Raw genomic sequence first — 11031 nt, 5'->3', positions numbered from 1 at the left:
ATTAAATTAAGTGTATTTTAAATCACAAGACATTTTCTGTTAAAGCAATTTTTTTTTAAATATTAATTATTTACAAACTTATATCTCGCTTATGGTTAGTCCTACATAAAAAATACAAATAACTATTTTGTAGGAAATTTTATCAGCTTTAATTTTAGTGAAAAGATAAAAATTGATAGGAGTAACTGTTTTCGAGATATAAGCAAGAAACCAAAAAACTGTTACCTTAATTAAGGGCTTACATATAAGCAAATTTAGTACTAAAAACAACTCTGAAAACTTTGGTGACTTTTATGTCACCTCCTTTTTCTTCTAATAAAGTATTGGACCCATTAAATTAAGTGTATTTTAAATCACAAGACATTTTCTGTTAAAGCACTTTTTCTTTAAATATTAATTATTTTCAAACTTATATCTCGCTTATGGTTAGTTCTACATAAAAAATGCAAATAACTATTTTGTAGGAAATTTTATCAGCTTTAATTTTAGTAAAAAGATAAAAATTGATAGGAGTAACTGTTTTCGAGATATAGGCAAGAAACTGTTACCTTAATTAAGCGCTTGCATATAAGCAAATTTAGTACTATTAGTATTATTATTATTAATGTTATTGTTACTAATATGACGACTAAAGACGACTCTAAAACCTTTAGTGACTTTTATGTCTTTTTCTTTTTCCTCTACTAAAGTGTTAGACACAATTAATTTAGTTTAATTTCAGTATTTCAAACATTTTATTTTAAAGCAAATTTTTGTTAAATATTATTTATATCCATCTCTATAACTCGCTTATGCTTGGTCCTACAAAAAAAATGCAAATAACTATTTTGTAGGAAATTTTATCAGCTTTAATTTTAGTAAAAAGATAAAAATTGATAGGAGTAACTGTTTTCGAGATATAAGCAAAAAACCAAAAAACTCTTACCTTAATAAAGCGCTTGCATATAAGCAAATTTAGTACTATTAGTATTATTATTATTAATGTTATTGTTATTAAAATGACGACTAAAAAAGACTCTAAAGACTTTGGTGACTTTTATGTCTTCTCCTTTTTCCTATACTAAAGTGTTAGACTCAATTAATTTAGTTTAATTTCGGTTTTTCAAACATTTTATTTTAAAGCAAATTTTTGTTGAAGATTATTTATATCCAACTCTATAACTCGCTTATGGTTGGTCTTACAAAAGAAATGCAAATAACTATTTTGTAGGAAATTTTATCAGCTTTAATTTTAGTAAAAAAATAAAAATTGATAGGAGTAACTGTTTTCGAGATATAAGCAAGAAACCAAAACACTGTTACCTTAATTAAGCGTTTGCATATAAGCAAATTTAGTACTATTAGTATTATTATTATTAATGTTATTGTTATTAATATGACGACTAAAGACGACTCTGAAACCTTTAGTAACTTTTATGTCTTTTTCTTTTTTCTCTACTAAAGTGTTAGACACAATTAATTTAGTTTAATTTCAGTATTTCAAACATTTTATTTTAAAGCAAATTTTTGTTAAATATTATTTATATCCATCTCTATAACTCGCTTATGCTTGGTCCTACAAGAAAAATGCAAATAACTATTTTGTAGGAAATTTTATCAGCTTTAATTTTAGTAAAAAGATAAAAATTGATAGGAGTAACTGTTTTCGAGATATAAGCAAAAAACCAAAAAACTGTTACCTTAATAAAGCGCTTGCATATAAGCAAATTTAGTACTATTAGTATTATTATTATTAATGTTATTGTTATTAAAATGACGACTAAAAAAGACTCTAAAGACTTTGGTGACTTTTATGTCTTCTCCTTTTTCCTATACTAAAGTGTTAGACACAATTAATTTAGTTTAATTTCAGTATTTCAAACATTTTATTTTAAAGCAAATTTTTGTTAAATATTATTTATATCCATCTCTATAACTCGCTTATGCTTGGTACTACAAGAAAAATGCAAATAACTATTTTGTAGAAAATTTTATCAGCTTTAATTTTAGTATATGATAAAAATTGATAGGAGTAACTGTTTTTGAGATATAAGCAAGAAACCAAAACACTGTTACCTTAATTAAGCGTTTGCATATAAGCAAATTTAGTACTATTAGTATTATTATTATTAATGTTATTGTTATTAATATGACGACTAAAGACGACTCTGAAACCTTTAGTGACTTTTATGTCTTTTTCTTTTTCCTCTACTAAAGTGGTAGACACAATTAAACTAGTTTAATTTCAGTTTTTCAAACATTTTATTTTAAAGCAAATTTTTGTTAAATATTATTTATATCCAACTCTATAACTCGCTTATGGTTGGTCCTACAAGAAAAATACAAATAACGATTTTGTTGGAAATTTTATCAGCTTTAATTTTGAAAAAAAGATAAAAATTGATAGGAGTAACAGTTTTTGAGATATAAGCAAAAAACCAATAAGAAAACTGTAACTGTTACTGAACAAAAATGTAATTCAGTTTTCAATGTTTGAGACGAAGGCGAAAATGCAGCATTTAAAATCGACTCTGAAGACTTCAGTGACTTTTATGTCACCTCCTTTTTCTTATAATAAAGTGTTGGACCCAATAAATTAAGTGTATTTTAAATTTCAAAACATTTTCTGTTAAAACACTTTTTTTTCAAATATTAATTATTTTCAAACTTATATCTCGCTTATGGTTAGTCCTACATGAAAAATGCAAATTACTATTTTGTGGGAAATTTTATCAGCTTTAATTTTAGTAGAAAGATAAAAATTGATAGGAGTAACTGTTTTCGAGATATAAGCAAGAAACCAAAAAACTGTTACGTTAATTAAGCGCTTGCATATAAGCAAATTTAGTACTAAAAACAACTCTGAAGACTTTGGTGACTTTATGTCTTCTTTTTCCTCTACTAAAGTGTCAGACCCAATTAATTTAGTTTAATATCGGTTTTTCAAACATTTTATTTTAAAGCAAATTTTTGTTAAAGATTATTTATATCCAACTCTATAACTCGCTTATGGTTGGTCCTACAAGAAAAATGCAAATAACGATTTTGTAGGAAATTTTATCAGCTTTAATTTTGAAAGAAAGATAAAAATTGATAGGAGTAACAGTTTTCGAGATATAAGCAAAAAACCAATAAGAAAACTGTAACTGTTACTGAACAAAAATGTAATTCAGTTTTCAATGTTTGAGACGAAGACGAAAATGCAGCATTTAAAATCGACTCTGAAGACTTCAGTGACTTTTATGTCACCTTCTTTTTCTTCTAATAAAGTATTGGACCCAATAAATTAAGTGTATTTTAAATCACAAGACATTTTCTGTTAAAGCACTTTTTTTTAAATATTAGTTATTTTCAAACTTATATCTCGCTTATGGTTAGTCCTACATAAAAAATGCAAATTACTATTTTGTAGGAAATTTTATCAGCTTTAATTTTAGTAAAAAGATAAAAATTGATAGGAGTAACTGTTTTCGAGATATAAGCAAGAAACCAAAAAACTGTTAACTTAATTAAGCGTTTGCATATAAGCAAATTTAGTACTATTAGTATTATTATTATTAATGTTATTGTTATTAATATGACGATTAAAGACGACTCTGAAACCTTTAGTGACTTTTATGTCTTCTTCTTTTTCCTCTACTAAAGTGTTAGACACAATTAATTTAGTTTAATTTCAGTATTTCAAACATTTTATTTTAAAGCAAATTTTTGTTAAATATTATTTATATCCATCTCTATAACTCGCTTATGCTTCGTCCTACAAGAATAATGCAAATAACTATTTTGTAGGAAATTTTATCAGCTTTAATTTTAGTAAAAAGATAAAAATTGATAGGAGTAACTGTTTTCGAGATATAAGCAAGAAACCAAAAAACTGTTACCTTAATAAAGCGCTTGCATATAAGCAAATTTAGTACTATTAGTATTATTATTATTAATGTTATTGTTATTAATATGACGACTAAAAACGACTCTCAAGACTTTGGTGACTTTTATGTCTTCTCCTTTTTCCTATACTAAAGTGTTAGACTCAATTAATTTAGTTTAATTTCGGTTTTTCAAACATTTTATTTTAAAGCAAATTTTTGTTGAAGATTATTTATATCCAACTCTATAACTCGCTTATGGTTGGTCTTACAAAAGAAATGCACATAACTATTTTGTAGGAAATTTTATCAGCTTTAATTTTAGTAAAAAGATAAAAATTGATAGGAGTAACTGTTTTCGAGATATAAGCAAGAAACCAAAACACTGTTACCTTAATTAAGCGTTTGAATATAAGCAAATTTAGTATTATTAGTATTATTATCATTAATGTTATTGTTATTAATATGACGACTAAAGACGACTCTGAAACCTTTAGTGACTTTTATGTCTTTTTCTTTTTCCTCTACTAAAGTGTTAGACACAATTAAATTAGTTTAATTTCAGTTTTTCAAACATTTTATTTTAAAGCAAATTTTTGTTAAATATTATTTATATCCAACTCTATAACTCGCTTATGGTTGGTCCTACATGAAAAATGCAAATAACGATTTTGTAGGAAATTTTATCGGCTTTAATTTTGAAATAAAAATAAAAATTAATAGGAGTAACAGTTTTCGAGATATAAGCAAAAAACCAATAAGAAAACTGTAACCGTTACTGAACAAAAGTGTAATTCAGTTTTCAATGTTTGAGACGAAGACGAAAATGCAGCATTTAAAATCGACTCTGAAGACTTCAGTGATTTTTATGTTACCTCCTTTTTCGTCTAATAAACTATTGGACCCAATAAATTAAGTGTATTTTAAATCCCAAGACATTTTCTGTTAAAACACTTTTTTTTTAAATATTAATTATTTTCAAACTTATATCTCGCTTATGGTTAGTCCTACATGAAAAATTCAAATTACTATTTTGTAGGAAATTTTATCAGCTTTAATTTTAGTAAAAAGATAAAAATTGATAGGGGTAACTGTTTTTGAGATATAAGCAAGAAACCAAAAAACTGTTACCTTAATTAAGCGCTTGCATATAAGCAAATTTAGTACTAAAATCAACTCTGAAGACTTTGGTGACTTTATGTCTTCTCCTTTTTTCTCTACTAAAGTGTTAGACCCAATTAATTTAGTTTAATATCGGTTTTTCAAACATTTTATTTTAAAGCAAATTTTTGTTAAAGATTATTTATATCCAACTCTATAACTCGCTTATGGTTGGTCCTACAAGAAAAATGCTAATAACGATTTTGTAGGAAATTTTATCAGCTTTAATTTTGAAAGAAAGATAAAAATTGATAAGAGTAACAGTTTTCAAGATATAAGCAAAAAACAAATAAGAAAACTGTAACTGTTACTGAACAAAAATGTAATTCAGTTTTCAATGTTTGAGACGAAGACGAACATGCAGCATTTAAAATCGACTCTGAAGACTTCAGTGACTTTTATGTCATCTCCTTTTTCTTCTAATAAAGTATTGGACCCAATAAATTAAGTGTATTTTAAATCACAAGACATTTTCTGTTAAAGCACTTTTTTTTAAATATTAGTTATTTTCAAACTTATATCTCGCTTATGGTTAGTCCTACATGAAAAATGCAAATTACTATTTTGTAGGAAATTTTATCAGCTTTAATTTTAGTAAAAAGATAAAAATTGATAGGAGTAACTGTTTTCGAGATATAAGCAAGAAACCAAAAAACTGTTAACTTAATTAAGCGTTTGCATATAAGCAAATTTAGTACTATTAGTATTATTATTATTAATGTTATTGTTATTAATATGACGATTAAAGACGACTCTGAAACCTTTAGTGATTTTTATGTCTTCTTCTTTTTTCTCTACTAAAGTGTTAGACACAATTAATTTAGTTTAATTTCAGTATTTCAAACATTTTATTTTAAAGCAAATTTTTGTTAAATATTATTTATATCCATCTCTATAACTCGCTTATGCTTGGTCCTACAAGAAAAATGCAAATAACTATTTTGTAGGAAATTTTATCAGCTTTAATTTTAGTAAAAAGATAAAAATTGATAGAAGTAACTGTTTTCGAGAAATAAGCAAGAAACCAAAAAACTGTTACCTTAATAAAGCGCTTGCATATAAGCAAATTTAGTACTATTAGTATTATTATTATTAATGTTATTGTTATTAAAATGACGACTAAAAACGACTCTGAAGACTTTGGTGACTTTTATGTCTTCTCTTTTTTCCTATACTAAAGTGTTAGACTCAATTAATTTAGTTTAATTTCGGTTTTTCAAACATTTTATTTTAAAGCAAATTGTTGTTGAAGATTATTTATATCCAACTCTATAACTCGCTTATGGTTAGTCTTACAAAAGAAATGCAAATAACTATTTTGTAGAAAATTTTATCAGCTTAAATTTTAGTAAAAAGATAAAAATTGATAGGAGTAACTGTTTTCGAGATATAAGCTAGAAATCAAAACACTGTTACCTTAATTAAGCGTTTGCATATAAGCAAATTTAGTACTATTAATATTATTATCATTAATGTTATTGTTAATAATATGACGACTAAAGACGACTCTGAAACCTTTAGTGACTTTTATGTCTTTTTCTTTTTCCTCTACTAAAGTGTTAGACCCAATTAAATTAGTTTAATTTCAGTTTTTCAAACATTTTATTTTAAAGCAAATTTTTGTTAAATATTATTTATATCCAACTCTATAACTCGCTTATGGTTGGTCCTACATGAAAAATGCAAATAACGATTTTGTAGGAAATTTTATCAGCTTTAATTATGAAATAAAGATAAAAATTGATAGGAGTAACAGTTTTCGAGATATAAGCAAAAAACCAATAAGGAAACTGTAACTGTTACTGAACAAAAATGTAATTCAGTTTTCAATGTTTGAGACGAAGACGAAAATGCAGCATTTAAAATCGACTCTGAAGACTTCAGTGACTTTTATGTCACCTCTTTTTTCTTCTAATAAACTATTGGACCCAATAAATTAAGTGTATTTTAAATCCCAAGACATTTTCTGTTAAAACACTTTTTTTTTAAATATTAAATATTTTCAAACTTATATCTCGCTTATGGTTAGTCCTACATGAAAAATGCAAATTACTATTTTGTAGGAAATTTTATCAGCTTTAATTTTAGTAAAAAGATAAAAATTGATAGGAGTAACTGTTTTCGAGATATAAGCAAGAAACCAAAAAACTGTTACCTTAATTAAGCGCTTGCATATAAGCTAATTTAGTACTAAAAACAACTCTGAAGATTTTGGTGACTTTATGTCTTCTCCTTTTTCCTCTACTAAAGTGTTAGACCCAATTAATTTAGTTTAATATCGGTTTTTCAAACAATTTATTTTAAAGCAAATTTTTGTTAATGATTATTTATATCCAACTCTATAACTCGCTTATGGTTGGTCCTACAAGAAAAATGCAAATAACGATTTTGTTGGAAATTTTATCAGCTTTAATTTTGAAAGAAAGATAAAAATTGATAGGAGTAACAGTTTTCGAGATATAAGCAAAAAACCAATAAGAAAACTGTAACTGTTACTGAACAAAAATGTAATTCAGTTTTCAATGTTTGAGACGAAGACGAAAATGCAGCATTTAAAATCGACTCTGAAGACTTCAGTGACTTTTATGTCACCTCCTTTTTCTTCTAATAAAGTATTGGACCCAATAAATTAAGTGTATTTTAAATCACAAGACATTTTCTGTTAAAGCACTTCTTTTTTAAATATTAATTATTTTCAATCTTATATCTCGCTTATGGTTAATCCTACATAAAAAATGCAAATAACTATTTTGTAGGAAATTTTATCAGCTTGAATTTTAGTAAAAAGATAAAAATTGATAGGAGTAACTGTTTTCGAGATATGAGCAAGAAACCAAAACACTGTTACCTTAATTAAGCGTTTGCATATAAGCAAATTTAGTACTATTAGTATTATTATTATTAATGTTATTGTTATTAATATGACGATTAAAGACAACTTTAAAACCTTTAGTGACTTTTATGTCTTCTTCTTTTTCCTCTACTAAAGTGTTAGACACAATTAATTTAGTTTAATTCCGGTTTTTCAAGCATTTTATTTTAAAGCAAATTTTTGTTAAATATTATTTATATCCAACTCTATAACTCGTTTATGCTTGGTCCTACAAGAAAAATGTAAATAACTATTTTGTTGGAAATTTTATCAGCTTTAATTTTGAAAGAAAGATAAAATTTGATAGGAGTAACTGTTTTCGAGATATAAGCAAAAAACCAATAAGAAAACTGTAACTGTTACTGAACAAAAATGTAATTCAGTTTTCAATGTTTGAGACGAAGTCAAAAATGCAGCATTTAAAAACGACTCTGAAGACTTCAGTGACTTTTATGTCACCTCCTTTTTCTTCTAATAAAGTATTGAACCCAACAAATTAAGTGTATTTTAAATCACAAGACATTTTCTGTTAAAACACTTTTTTTTAATTAATAATTATTTTCAAACTTATATCTCGCTTATGGTTAGTTCTACATAAAAAATGCAAATAACTATTTTGTAGGAAATTTTATCACCTTTAATTTTGGTGAAAAAGTAAAAATTGATAGGAGTAACTGTTTTCAAGATATAGGCAAAAAACAAAAAAACTGTTACCTTAATTAAGCGCTTGCATATAAGCAAATTTAGTACTACTAGTATTGTTATTATAAATGTTATTGTTATTAATATGACGACTAAAGACAACTTTAAGACTTTAGTGACTTTTATGTCTCCTCCTTTTTCCTCTACTAAAGTGTTAGACACAATTAATTTAGTTTAATTTCGGTTTTTCAAACATTTTATTTTAAAGCAAATTTTTGTTAAATATTAAAAACTATAAAATGGCTTAGATTGCCTAAAAACACAGATCACACATGATCTTTTGCATAAAAATGAGAAAACGCTCATGTAACACACAAAATAAGCTCCATTTTTCCTTTTTAAAAGTATTATTATTATTATTACTTTTGTTACTATTACTATTATTATTATTATTATTATTATTATTATTATTATTATTATTGTTATTTTTATTATTATTATTATTATTATTATTATTATTATTATTATTATTAAAAACTTATATTAAACAGACAGAAAACGTCGTATTCTGACACAACTTAAAACACAGATCACACATGATCTTTTGCATAGAAATGAGAAAACGCTCATATAACACAAAATAAGCTTCATTTTGGCTTAGAAAACTAAGCTTACTTTTACTACTACTATTATTTTTATTTTTATTATTTTTATTATTATTACTATTATTTTTATTATTATTATTACTATTATTATTATTATTATTATTATTATTATTATTATTATTATTATTATTATTATTATTATTATTATTATTATTAATATTATTATTATTAAAGTCCGATTATAACTTTTGTATAGTAAATGTTTTTATACCAGTTTTAAAATGAGTTATTAATTTTAGACAATTTTTTGCCTAAAAACACAGATCACAGATGATCTCTTGCATAGAAATGAGAAAACGCTCAGATAACACAAAATAAGCATCATTTTTGCTTAGAAAAACTAAGCTTTAATTTAGAAAGAAATTTATTATTATAAGTATTATTATCATTATTATTATTATTATTATTATTATTATTATTATTATTATTATTATTATTATTATTATTATTATTATTATTATTATTATTATTATTATTATTATTATTATTATTATTATTATTATTAACTTTTGTATAGTAAATGTTTTTATACCAGTTTTAAAATGAGTTATTAATTTTATTCAATTTCTTGCCTAAAAACACAGATCACAGATGATCTCTTGCATAGAAATGAGAAAACGCTCATATAACACACAAAATAAGCATCATTTTTGCTTAGAAAAACTAAGCTTTAATTTAGAAAGAAATTCATTATTATAAGTATTATTATCATTATTATTATTATTATTATTATTATTATTATTATTATTACTATTATTATTATTATTATTATTACTATTATTATTATTATTATTATTATTATTATTATTAACTTTTGTATAGTAAATGTTTTTATACCAGTTTTAAAATGAGTTATTAATTTTATTCAATTTCTTGCCTAAAAACACAGATCACAGATGATCTCTTGCATAGAAATGAGAAAACGCTCATATAACACACAAAATAAGCATCATTTTTTATTATTATTATTATTATTATTATTATTATTATTAACTTTTGTATAGTAAATGTTTTTATACCAGTTTTAAAATGAGTTATTAATTTTAGACAATTTCTTGCCTAAAAATACAGATCACAGATGATTTCTTGCGTAGAAATGAGAAAGCGCTCATATAACACACAAAATAAGCTTCATTTTTGCTTAGAAAACTAAGCTTACTTTTATTTCTATTATTATTTTTATTATTATTATTATTATTATTATTATTATTATTATTATTATTATTATTATTATTATTATTATTATTATTGTTATTATTATTATTATTATAATTATTATTATTATTATTATTATTAAAAACTTATATTAAACAGACAGAAAACGTCGTATTCTGACACAAAAAAACGAATTACGTTATAGACTTGACGAGAACGGCGTATCTCGGACTCTTATAGGACTCTTATAGGGTCAAAAATTATCAGTTTGGATTAAAACAAATTATTTTTGTTGACTCTCAGTCTGAATTGTTCATCAGTTCAAACAAAAACGGCTTACTTTAGACGATCTTTTGCTTTGAACAAGAAAACTTACATCGAACAGACTAAAAACGTATTAATCTGGCATAAAAGAGCAATTTATGTATCACTTTGGATAAAGGCAGCTAATCCTATTCGTTTCATTGCTTAAAATAGACAAAATTGTTAATAAATCTAACAAAAACGCTGTATTCTAGCACAAAATACTAATTACATTATAGTTTCGACGAGAATAGCTTATTTGGAATGATTCTATGCTTCCAAACGAGTAAATTTTTAATAAACAGATGCCAAACATCATGTTTTGTCCTATAAAGACATTTTATATTGCAGTTTGTATTAAAACAAAATATTTTCGTTGATTCTTTGT

This window comes from Tribolium castaneum, chromosome 3 (assembly GCF_031307605.1).
Source record: "Tribolium castaneum strain GA2 chromosome 3, icTriCast1.1, whole genome shotgun sequence".
Classification (NCBI taxonomy): domain Eukaryota; kingdom Metazoa; phylum Arthropoda; class Insecta; order Coleoptera; family Tenebrionidae; genus Tribolium; species Tribolium castaneum.
Note: the sequence above shows the minus strand (reverse complement) of the source record.